This window comes from Grammomys surdaster, unplaced genomic scaffold (genome assembly GCF_004785775.1).
Source record: "Grammomys surdaster isolate TR1022 unplaced genomic scaffold, NIH_TR_1.0 64, whole genome shotgun sequence".
Classification (NCBI taxonomy): Eukaryota; Metazoa; Chordata; class Mammalia; order Rodentia; family Muridae; genus Grammomys; species Grammomys surdaster.
In genome coordinates this window covers 7295688-7306920 of record NW_021604566.1, presented here as the reverse complement: position 1 = coordinate 7306920, position 11233 = coordinate 7295688, and the positions used below count along the sequence as shown (strand labels likewise).

Below are 11233 nucleotides of genomic sequence, written 5' to 3'. Positions count from 1 at the left end.
CAGAGACACAGAGACACAGAGACACAGAGACACAGAGACACAGAGACAGATTGAAAAATATCAGAACAATAAACCAGGCAGTGGTTAGCACAGGCCTTTAATCCCAGCACTTGGGAGGCAGAGGCAGATAGATCTCTGAGTTCCAGGCCAGCCTGGTCTACAAAGTGAGTTCCAGGACAGCCAGGGCTACACAGAGAAACCTTGCCTCAAAAAATTTAAAATATACATAAAAAGTAGTTGCCCTGACAAGTTACAAATTGCTGATAAAGTCCTGTTCACTATGTGAATGTATTGATTATATGAGCAGTTTCAAGGCTACATTATCAGATGTACTTTGCTTTATTGTTTTTATAAGCCCCATCTAATCGTATGTTTTATTTCTTATTAAACGGCTATGGGCATATTGGGAATAGTGACTATCATTAAACATTAATAGTGTTCCCAGCTCTTATCAGGCATTTTCTCAAGCTAAAAGTGTAGATGTTTGAGACGTGTCTCAAGAAGATTCAGTAAAATTTTACTTCATCCCTCCCTTTCCACCTGCCCCACCCCTTACTCTGTCACTCAGCCCAAGGGTTTCAGAGCAGGCTCAGTAGCCTTGTAACCTTGGTAATTGCAAAGGCTGTTGGGTGTTGAGGGGCACATGCTGTGCTGTAGAACTTTCCTTATAGAAATACTCTAACAATCTTTGTAAAATTCCTTTCTTTAAAAATTGATGTAAAGGCTTTCAGAGTGTTACCTATTCTGTCACAAACACGTTAAAAGCGTTAATGGAGTAAAGGCCAGTTTTAGAATTGTAGAAAAATGAGCAGACTGCACAGAGTCCCTGTGCCCCAGCTTATTTCCCTCGGTGATGAGCAGTGACAACACCTCCACCAACATCTTGGCTGCTTCTGTATTGTTGTCAATTATGAATAAAGATACTATCAACATCCATGTGCAGATTCTTCAGCTCTTTAGCATAACTATCAAGGAGTGTGATTGTTGGCCCGTACAGTAAGAAAAACCTTAAAACTGCTGCCCAGAGTCTCTGGGTTCTCCTCTATGTTCCCAGCAGTGAATGAACATTTCTGCTGCTCCTTATCCTCCTGGGCAATGGGTAGTGTTAGTATTTTAGAAGCTTGCCAGTCTCATACATTTATGGATATCTCATTGTTGTTTTAATTTATAGTTCTCCAATACATGATGTGGGGTATCCATGTGCCACCTGTATGCCTCTTTATTTTTTAATCACACTTTTTGTTGGCAAGGGGAGCTCTTGAAGGTTAAAGAACAAGTTAGGGAAATCGATTCTCTCCTTCCACCATAGGATCAAAGGACCAAGGTCAAGTCTTCAGACTTAGACACATGTGCTTTTGCTCACTGAGGCACCTTGCTGGCCCTGGTAGAGCTCCCCCCTCCCCAGAGATAGAGGAGGTGTTTGCTAAAGTCTTTCATATATTTTTAAAAGTGGATTGCTTGTTTCCTTAGTATTGATTTTTTAAGACTTCCTTTTATAATTTGATTGCCAGTCTTTTATTAAAGAAAAACTTTAAAAAAAAGATCTTCCAGTTGTGGCTTAGCTTTCTTTCCTTTGTTTCTTTGATCTTTCTTAAGATAAGATCTTACTAAGTGGCCCTGGAGCTTTTTAAGTAAAGCAGACTGGCCTGGAAGTTGCAGGGATTCACCTGCAGCTGCCTTCTGAGTGCTAGGATTAAAGGCATGCACCACCCTGCCATCTTTTACTTTCTTAACACTGGTTTTTGGAGAGTAGAAGTTTTTAATTTTAATAAATTTCAATATTTTCCTTTTGTAGAACTTATTTTTAATTTGTATCTTAAAATTCAGCACCAGCCCATGTTCTCCTATAATTATTTTTCTGTGTTATAGTCTAGCTTTGCCTTTTACATTAGATCTGTGGTTGAGACTGGAGTAAGGGTTGGGTCTGGGTCATTATCCTGGTCAGCCCCATTATGATGTTCTGTTGCTCTTTACTCTTTGTTGACAAGATTGCCCTTTGTTTACCGAACCACCTCTATTCCTCTGCTAGAGACCAGCTGGTTATGTGTGTGTGATTCTATTTCTGTCTACGATGTCATTTTAAATGAGTTTTGAATTTCTTTTAGTGAAAATGAAATCTGAGTTGCTAATTGTGGTTTGGCTTTGGAGCCCTTAGCCATGCTATGAGGGGGAAATAGATACACTGACTCATTCATAGGGACGCTGGGTCACTCATACTGTTCTGCCTATCATTAACTCCTGAGACTACTTTATATTTAAGGCCACAGGCAGGCTGGCAGTATTGTCACTGAACATTTCAAGGTTCATTTCAGCCTGCACCTGGTCTGTTTATCTTGAAGACACCTCTGTCAGAGTGTCAGACATCTGTTTAGACAGGCCCACTAGTCGTGCTTCTTCTATCGGCTATATTAAACCTATGTGTCACTGAAGACTAGGAGAGCATATGTGTTCTTCCCAGTCTATCACATAAATATTAATACTTGAGGGTTTCTATCAATAAGATGCCAGCTTTCTGTCAGGCAGGCTTCATCAGGGGACATTAGGCAATGTCAAGAGACATTTGTAGCTATCACAAGTGGTAGTGGGGTGGGGGGATGGGGAGCTATAGACTTCAAGTGAGAAAAGGCCAAGCTTGCTACAGAAGATCCTCCAATGCACAGGACTACCTCCTCTCCAGTTATTGTTCTGATTGAACTGTTAATATTTCAGAGGCTGAGAAGCACTGTTACAGAGAAGGGAATGTGTACCCCAGACATATTTTTCTCATTGGGTTGGCCTCTGGATAAGTATGAGTTGTGTAGATTTGCTGTCTACACCTAACAACTGTGCAAATGTCTATACATCCAAAGTAACACCCAAGCCATCCTTCTGGTGGCAGGAGCTCAGTTTCCCTCTTTCCTGATCTCATCTGTTATATCCATTTTATGTTATGGTTTACCTACTTAAGTGAGACAGAGTCAACAGTTGTGTGTATTTCTAAATATAGATGGCTGACTTGTCGGTCATTGAGTCTGAGTCTAGAAACAAAGCTGATGCTTAGTGGTGCTTCTTGATTTGTTAGTTGTATGATGCTGGTTCTGCCTTTAATTTCCCCTTAAGACCTTCAGGTGGCTCATTTCCCTATGTGTATATGTTTCCATAAGCGCATCTTCTTCTCATATTGTTCCTTTTTGTAAAGAGAAACAAAATTAAAAAAGAATACATTCTTGCTTTCAGCAATCCACTGTTGTCTTCCTTAGTGAGATTACTACAGAGAGTTCTGCAAGTGGGGTAAGCCAAGTGGGAGGGGCTGCTTCCTGTGCGCTGACCTGGGACCGTCACTCAGGACTGGAATAGGTCTGTTGGTAGCTGGACTCTGTCATATGCTGTCCTCTACCTATGCCCTGGTCTGCTTCTCTGCAGATATGCCAGGTCTTTCTCTGCTCTCAGCTCACTCCAGAGAGGAAGATTTGCCTGGCAGTTTGTTTTTTTCTGGTTTTTTTTTCTATGCTTTCCCTCCAAAAGTCCCCACTGGAGCCTCTTAGTCTTCCAGAACACACTTGGGCTCATTGCCAGCATGGCCAGAGATTTTTCTTATAACTAGTAACAAATCATCATAACTGAATTTCATTTTCTTTTAAATTCTCAGCAAAGCCTACAGCTCCAGCTGTACTCATCCATCCCAAGTTGTTCAGTCCTACAGACTACCCGAGCTACAGCCCAGAAAATACATAATAGCTCTATGCATTCTCATTCAAATTATTTGATTAAAAATTTAATATATTTCCATTAAGTATGCTACATATAAAATATATAACGATCTATATAGTATATAAGATATAGATTGTTATGTAACTTGTATGTGGTATATATAATACATATATATATAACATAGATGCTATATATGTGTAATATATATATATATATATTGTTTATATATACATATTTACATATTTTTTATTCATACGAGATTTGGAAAGACAAAACTCAAAACTTAATATATGGGTTTCAGGGATCAAAATCAGATCATCAGGCTTCTCAACAAGCACATGTACTTGCTGGGCCATACTACTGGATCCACGCTGCTGCTGCTGCTTTTCCTCCTCTTCCTCCTCCTCTTTCTCTTCCTCCTCCTCTTCCTCTTCCTCCTCCTCCTCCTCTTCATTCTCTTTCTTCATAAAAGATTTTTATTCATTCTTTGAGCATTTCCCACATGTATCCAGTGTATTCTGATCACATTCACTCCCAACCCCCCCCAACTCCTCTTATATATCCTCCCCAACTTCCTGACCTCCTTTATTTTCTTTCAAATAATCCAATGAGTTTAGTTTGTGCTACCCATATATCATGTGCGGACACCCACAAAGTTTGGTTGACCCAGGAGGCATATCCTTAATGAAAGGTCCTTCCAGTCCCGGAAGCCATCATCTACCAATAAATGCTCAGTTAAGGTGGTGACTTGTGAGCCTTCCTCTCTCCATATTGCAAGGTTGACAGGCTTGATCTTCTGCGGGTCTTGAGTGGAAAACTATGATGGCTATGAACCCATGAGTATGTGGTCCTATCATGTCCAGAAGACACAGTTTGGCTCTAGTGCTTCCTGTCTTACATTCTTTCCATCTCATCTTCCATAAAGGTCCCTGAGCGTTGGGACTGTTTATGTTGAGCATCTTACAGCTTAACTGCATTTTAAAGGTACTTTGGCCAAAACTTCAAATGGGCATGCCAACAAAAATACATAGTTTAGCAGTGAAAAAATACTTAATTAAAATTTGAATTTATATTTAGGAGTATTAGAAGGAAACTGGGCAAAAGAAGGAAGTAAACCAAAAATTCCCAACACATACAACATGCTGAAACTTGGGTCTGTAGGAGGAGATGCCTTTAATCCCAGCACTCGGGAGGCAGAGGGAAGGAGATTTCTGAGATCACAGCCAGCCTGATCTACAGAGCAAGTTCTAAGACAGCCAAAGAAAGCCTGTCTTAGAAAAAGAGAGAGATGGCCAGGCAGTGGTGGCGCATGCCTTTAATCACAGCACTTGGGAGGCAGAGGCAGGTGGATTTCTGAGTTCGAGGCCAGCTTGGTCTACAGAGTGAGTTCCAGGACAGCCCGGGCTATACAGAGAAACCCTGTCTCGAAATACAGAAAAGAAAAAAAAGAAAAGAAAAAGAGAGAGAGAGAGACGAGAGAGTGGGGAGGGAGGATAGTAAGCATTCTTTGGTGTGAAAGGTTAGCTCTATCCTGAGATGTGGAAGGAAGTGAGAGTGAGAGGAGGAACAGGAGGAAGAAGCAAACATCTAGAGTTGCATATGCAATACAATAAACATACAGCCCTAACGTGAGACCGTTAGAAAGATTACAAGTCCCAAAATGTACAACTAGATACAGTAAGAAACAAGCTAGCAATCATAGAAACAAGCAGATCTCACATGAATACTTAAACAACAGTTGCTGTTAAGAATTATTAATTACAGCCCTAAGAAGGCTCAGTAATCCTTAACTTCTAAAAAATGGAATATTCTGAGCCAGGTGTGGTGGTGCATACCTATAATCCACACTTGGGAAGCAGTGCTTGGGCTACACAGTGGGCCCTGCATTAACCTCCACCCAAGAGACATTTCATGATAAACATCATAGAAATATTCAAGAGGACATGGTTCAGCAGATAAGAGCATGAACCACTTCTGCAGAGGACCTGAGTTCAGTTTCACAGCACCCATGTGGGATGCTTCACAGACTGCTTTTAATTCCAGTTCCAGAAATATCCATTCCCTCTGGCTCCTGTGGGCACATACACACACATGTACACACCTACACACAGGCACACACTTATATACGTAGTGAATAAAAATAAACAAGAACTTGTGAAAATTGGTTAAAATTGATAAAGAATAACATTCTCAAACTATTAAAATAATGACAATTCTCTTGCATCTAATATGAAAGTGCCTAAAACTTACGGTTGGAAAATAGCAAGTATTGAATCGGTCTTCTTATAAACCAAGAATCCAAAAAAAAAAAAAATTACCTGACTTTTATTGAAATGAAGTGTGTGACTTGGTCTGCATTTCTTTAGCCAGTGACCAGTTATCTGGCAGTAATTTCTGTATGGTATTGGAAATAGCCCCCATAATAAATATTCTTTTACACTGAACATTGTGTAATGCACCCTTCCCCCAGTAATTTTCTTAGAAATAAATTATCCCTAGAACTGTTAATGTCTGACTAAGAGGGGTCCATATTCTAGAAGACTTTGCTAAGTTGGCCAATGTAACCATGGCCCATTTGCTGCCTCCTGCCATGCCCATAAATCATTTTAAGCTGAAGAAACGAGAGTGTGGAGAAGAATGCATTGCTTTGCAAGTGACTCTTAAGCTGGATTTAGAAGGATTATTCACTACCTTTTATTTGCTCACCCCTCTCATGATTGTCTAGGAGCCCCTTCTGGCCTCCAGAATGGATAGCTTTTTCTTCTGGACATTCGTTCTTGAACTCCTTCTAGCAAATCCAGTGAAGCAGTGTTCCCAGGGATTTATTAAAGGCTCTGACAGGCAGATAGGTTACTGCATTTATGTGCTATAGTTCCAAACTATCTCAGCATCAGTGAGCTTTACATGCTCCTGTAATCTGTCCATGGCATAGCTAACTGTACAGTTCTGGATCTATGGGTCTGTGTGAGTCCTGTTACACAGACTAAAGACAACAATTTCAAATTCAATAGAATTCAATAGAAGACCTGACTTAGGTCTAAAAAACATACATTTTAAAGAAGGTATTGAACATGTACAGTCTTTGTCGACTGAATTATTTTGGAATTAAAAAGAAATAAAATTAAAGAGGAAAGAAACCTGAAAATGTTAGTACCCAGTTATAATATAATTCCAACATTTAGAGAATAGAATCCTGAGGATGACAAATCTAAGGAGACTATCCCTCAATATGCCAGCTCTAGTGATACAGGCATATAATACCAGTACACACACACACACACACACACTCACACACACACACGTAATTATAAAGATAAAGATAAAGGATTATTCTAGAGCCACATTTGAATGGCCATGGCCCAGAAACACAGATTTAGATTACCCCAAATTCAAAATTTTAATGCAGAAGCAGCTTCATGAAATTTTTATAGTTTTTCAAAACTAAGAAAGTCATAAATCAAAGGCAGTTTAAAATACTTCGGTGTGTACAGCAAAGAGGAGGTTAGAGCAAGATGTGGAAAGCTTTTCAATAGGTCTGAGATGCTATCTGATGATGTCCATAGCTTTGGGGTTGGTGAGTAGTCTGCTATGTTAATAAATTCCGAAAGGTTTTTACCTGCTGGTCAAAGGATGTTAGTTCTGATACAGAGGTGGTCAAGGAATGGCTGGTCCAGGGGCTAAAGCTGAGATAAGACAAGCCTCTGAGCCTGCAGCACTCAGTCTCCTGATAACACTGCAGCGTTAATCAGCCAATCTGTCTCTGCAGACACTGCTTACTTCCTGGAATTCTCACCAACACCAGCTACTCAGGAGCCTTGCAAGTTCACGCCCAGCTTTCATTCCAGAGTTCAAGGCCATCCAGGGAAAATCAGTGAGACACTATCTCAAAATAATAAGTAAGGAGTGCAAATGGACAAATGGTTCATGTGCTCACAGACAGCACAAAAGAAACCAGAGCTGTTAAACACATAGGCGGTTTTTGTCAATAAAAGAAACTGTCATGTGCTATCTATCTGGAAGGCTGGGAATGGATGTGTTAAAACCTGTTGATCTTTGCTATTCTGTAAGGCCCGCCCTTGCCATATTCTCCAGAATCCTGAGCATTGTTTTCCGATCAGTTGAATCCATCCTTTGACTTATTACAAACCCTTCATTCCCAGGCCCAGACTCTGGAGCACTGTTTCTCAATCAATCAAAGCCATTCTCTTGGAAAAGGGCACAGGTGCTCTCTGCTATAAAGTAGTACCTTGTGATAATTGTCATGTGGAAACTTCTTTTTGCAAAGTTTTGCTGCATTTAAATGTGTAAAAAATAAACCACTTGGAGTCAGACTCCAGAAGTTTTAGTCCAACAGCGGCTAACTCAGTCAAGATAAACTCGGATCACATTTTCTACCTCACCTGGATTGTTTCCCTGTTGGCTGTGACACTTGCAGGGACTCCCCCACCCCCAAAGGAGGATTGGAGATGAACCTAGAGTTCAGCATTTGCTTGGCATACTTGAAGCCTTCAATTAAATCCCTAGAACTACTGAAATTAAATAAACTAGAAATAAACTTCACTGAACCCATATCTCATTTTGAGGTAGAGACATTTAAAATTTATTTGATTTATTGTTTTCAGTTATTGTTATATAGTTTGATTTGTACACATGTGTACAAGTCCCCGTGGATGCCAGAAGCCAGGTTAGACTCCTGGAGCTGTAGTTACAGGTGACTGTGTGCTCTCTGACATAGGCATTAGGAATTTAACCAGAGTCATCTCCATGAGCACCAAGTCCATTTAACTGCTGAGCCATTTTTCCATATCTCTGAGGTTGGAGCATTTTTAAAGTCAAGTTTTCCTTCTGAAAGTTCTATACAAAGAAGCTTGCCATTTTAAAGTATCAAATTCTTAAGGCTGGCGAAATGACACAGCAGTTAAGAAAGGTTCCCAGCATCCATGTTGGGCTGCTCATGACTTCCTCTACCTGGAGCTTTAGGGTACCTGATCTCCTCTGCTGGCCTCTGAAGGCACTGCACTCATATCCACACGACCCACACATAGACACACACTTACCCATACACACAAAACTAAAATCTCCTGTTCGGTAGGTTTTAGTATATTTTCCACACTATACACCATCACCACTGCCTAATTCTGGAGCCCATTGAGTTTTCTGTGTAGCTCTCTACAGGAATGTATACACTGTCGTTCAACATCAGGAAAAACTACATTTTGTGAGTGTGTTCTCTCCTCAGCCCTCTGAGTAGCAGTAAGTGCGGTAAGCCTCTCAGTTTGTCAGCACAGTCTCTTTCAATGGAACTTGGCTGTTTTCAGATGACTCCGTCTCTTTAGGATAGCAGCCTAGTACTTCAGGCTTCTTCTCACTGCTTGCCATTCTGACATTGGAGTTCACATACTGTTCGGGGAAGAAGCCTCAGATTCCTCCATGTTTTGCATGTCCTGTGTTCTTACTGAGCTGGTCTTGGGCAGAGTGGCTGCTGAGATTTTGCTGAGTACTGCTGATTTGGGGAAAGTTGTATAGATGCTGAAGACCTCTGGGTTCCCCTGAAATACTTCCACAGGCTCAGGGAGCAGAGATGAAAATAGACCCTCAGTCTTTGATCTTGACATCCTTTCCACACCATGATAAAAGAAGTAGCCATTACTTCAAAGTGGGATACCTCTCTTCTATGTGTAAGATATACACCCAATATATATCAAATATTCTTAAAGCAAATTCCTCTCTTGTGACCCCTTTCCCAACCAACCACTAATAGAAACCATGTGTGACATAATCCCGTAATACCAGTACTCATAAATTAAGGGAAGCCTGGCATGGTAGCACATGCCCAGCATCAGGAGGTAGAGGCAGGTAGATCTCTGTGAGTTCAAATCCAGCCTGATCTACAGAATAAGTTCCAGGACAGCCAGAGGTACATAGTAACACCTTGTCTTGAAAAAACAAGCAGACAGAAACAAGGAGAGGGGAGAGAGAGAGAGAGAGAGAGAGAGAGAGAGAGAGAGAGAGAGAGAGAGAGAGTGTTAAGGGAGGTTAAGGGAGAAGAATTGAAAATTTGAGGCCAGCCTGGGCTAAACAGTGAAACTTTGTCTTGGAAGAACCAAAGGAAACCATGTAATTGTGGGTGTGGGCTGTGTGAATGCAGGCTGTATCCCAACCATCCACTCTTTCCTCTATTCCTCCCCATCTCACTTTTTGTAAGTCCCAACTGCCTCTCTTCTCACCCTCAGTCTCCTCACAAGCACGATGTCTCCTCCACCCCCACCCAGCCCATCTTGGTTCCAACTACTCCATCATCTATAGCACTTAAATTTTAGGGAGGGTCTGATGTTGTAACTGGACAAACAGAAGTCCAGTCAGCTATCTGGATGGACTCTAGGTTTGAAGGAGGAGCCTCTTCTTTCTCTCTTCACTTCCTGTCTCATGAGAGCTGGAAGGCAGTTAAGAAAGGGAGTTTGAGACTGTCCAGGGGCTCGTCTTTCTGCTTCTGCGGACTACCCTCAGGAAACACAAATGTTCTCAGTGTCCATATAGCATCCCCGTCAGCAGAGTGGTATCAGCGCTTACTTCACAGCCCCAACTCACCCATCGAGACCACAGGTAAGGTTACCAGCTCAGCCAGTATGGCAGTCCTGGCTTTCTGGGATATGGTTGAAAAGATCTGAGAGTTTTGGAACAATTACTGAATTATGTAAGAAGGTCTAGCAATGTACTTTCCGGCTCTGTTTCACATGGGGTTTAGTAACACTCTGTCGGAGGGCTTGTTCTAATGGCTTGTTCTCTCTTCCTAAGCTGGTTGCTGTATGTGCCTTTTTTTAAGTTTCATTTCTGAAAGTGAAGTAGAAAGGGAAACAATGGAAGGAAGGTGAGGAGAGGGGATTGCTGTGGTGATCAAGTCCTGTCCGTGATGCTTGAACCAAACTTAAACTTGACTTTTGAAGGATAAGATCTCTTCTTGAGCTTCTGTTCTCTTTTCCTGTCTCTGCTTCTAACTCAGGAAACTCTCAGAAATAAGGCCTGTCCACAGACAGGCAATGAGGCTGTAGTGGGTGTAAATCAAGTGCAGCTTTGAAGCCAGATGAAGCAAATTCTGAGACCTTGGATGATCTAGGATGGGTCTTCCTGGGGCTGGGGTGACCATGCTTTCTTTTCCACACCTCAGGGCCCTGTTTCCTCCTCTATGTTCGCCTTAAGGCAACTGCTTGCTACAGTGCAAGGTTAAGTAAGAGGAAGTCAGACATCAGGGCTCAAACTCATGACCCTCCTGCCTTAGCCAGAGCTAGGCTCTCAGATCTGCGTTTATTTTATATTAGTTTATAATGGCATAATATTTAAGTCACAAAGGGTCAAATCCTAGTGGTTTTGTCTTTAAATTTTGAGACGCAGGATTGTATGGATCCTTCATAGAATCCTATTTGGTTATAATATTCATGACTGTAAAATGGAATGCACTAGAATACAATAGAAGAATACAATAATAGAACTAGAAGGAAAATCTAAAATATTCAGATCTCTTCTCTCCTCCTCTCTGTCTCTCTCT

At 41.3% G+C, this 11233-nt stretch overlaps 1 protein-coding gene across 4 annotated transcripts in view; it reads left to right on the top strand.

The window, feature by feature from the left end:
• Lyn (LYN proto-oncogene, Src family tyrosine kinase) overlaps positions 1-11233 on the top strand; it is a 112563-nt gene that overhangs the window by 40429 nt on the left and 60901 nt on the right. For 2 of the 4 annotated variants that reach the window (XM_028770346.1, XM_028770332.1), the window contains exon 1: positions 10123-10293. The exons of the other annotated variants lie outside the window; for them this stretch is intronic. The gene's annotated coding sequence lies outside the window, so the exon portion shown is untranslated. Of the gene's footprint in view, positions 1-10122; positions 10294-11233 lie in introns of those variants that run through there. 4 annotated transcript variants of the gene reach the window in all.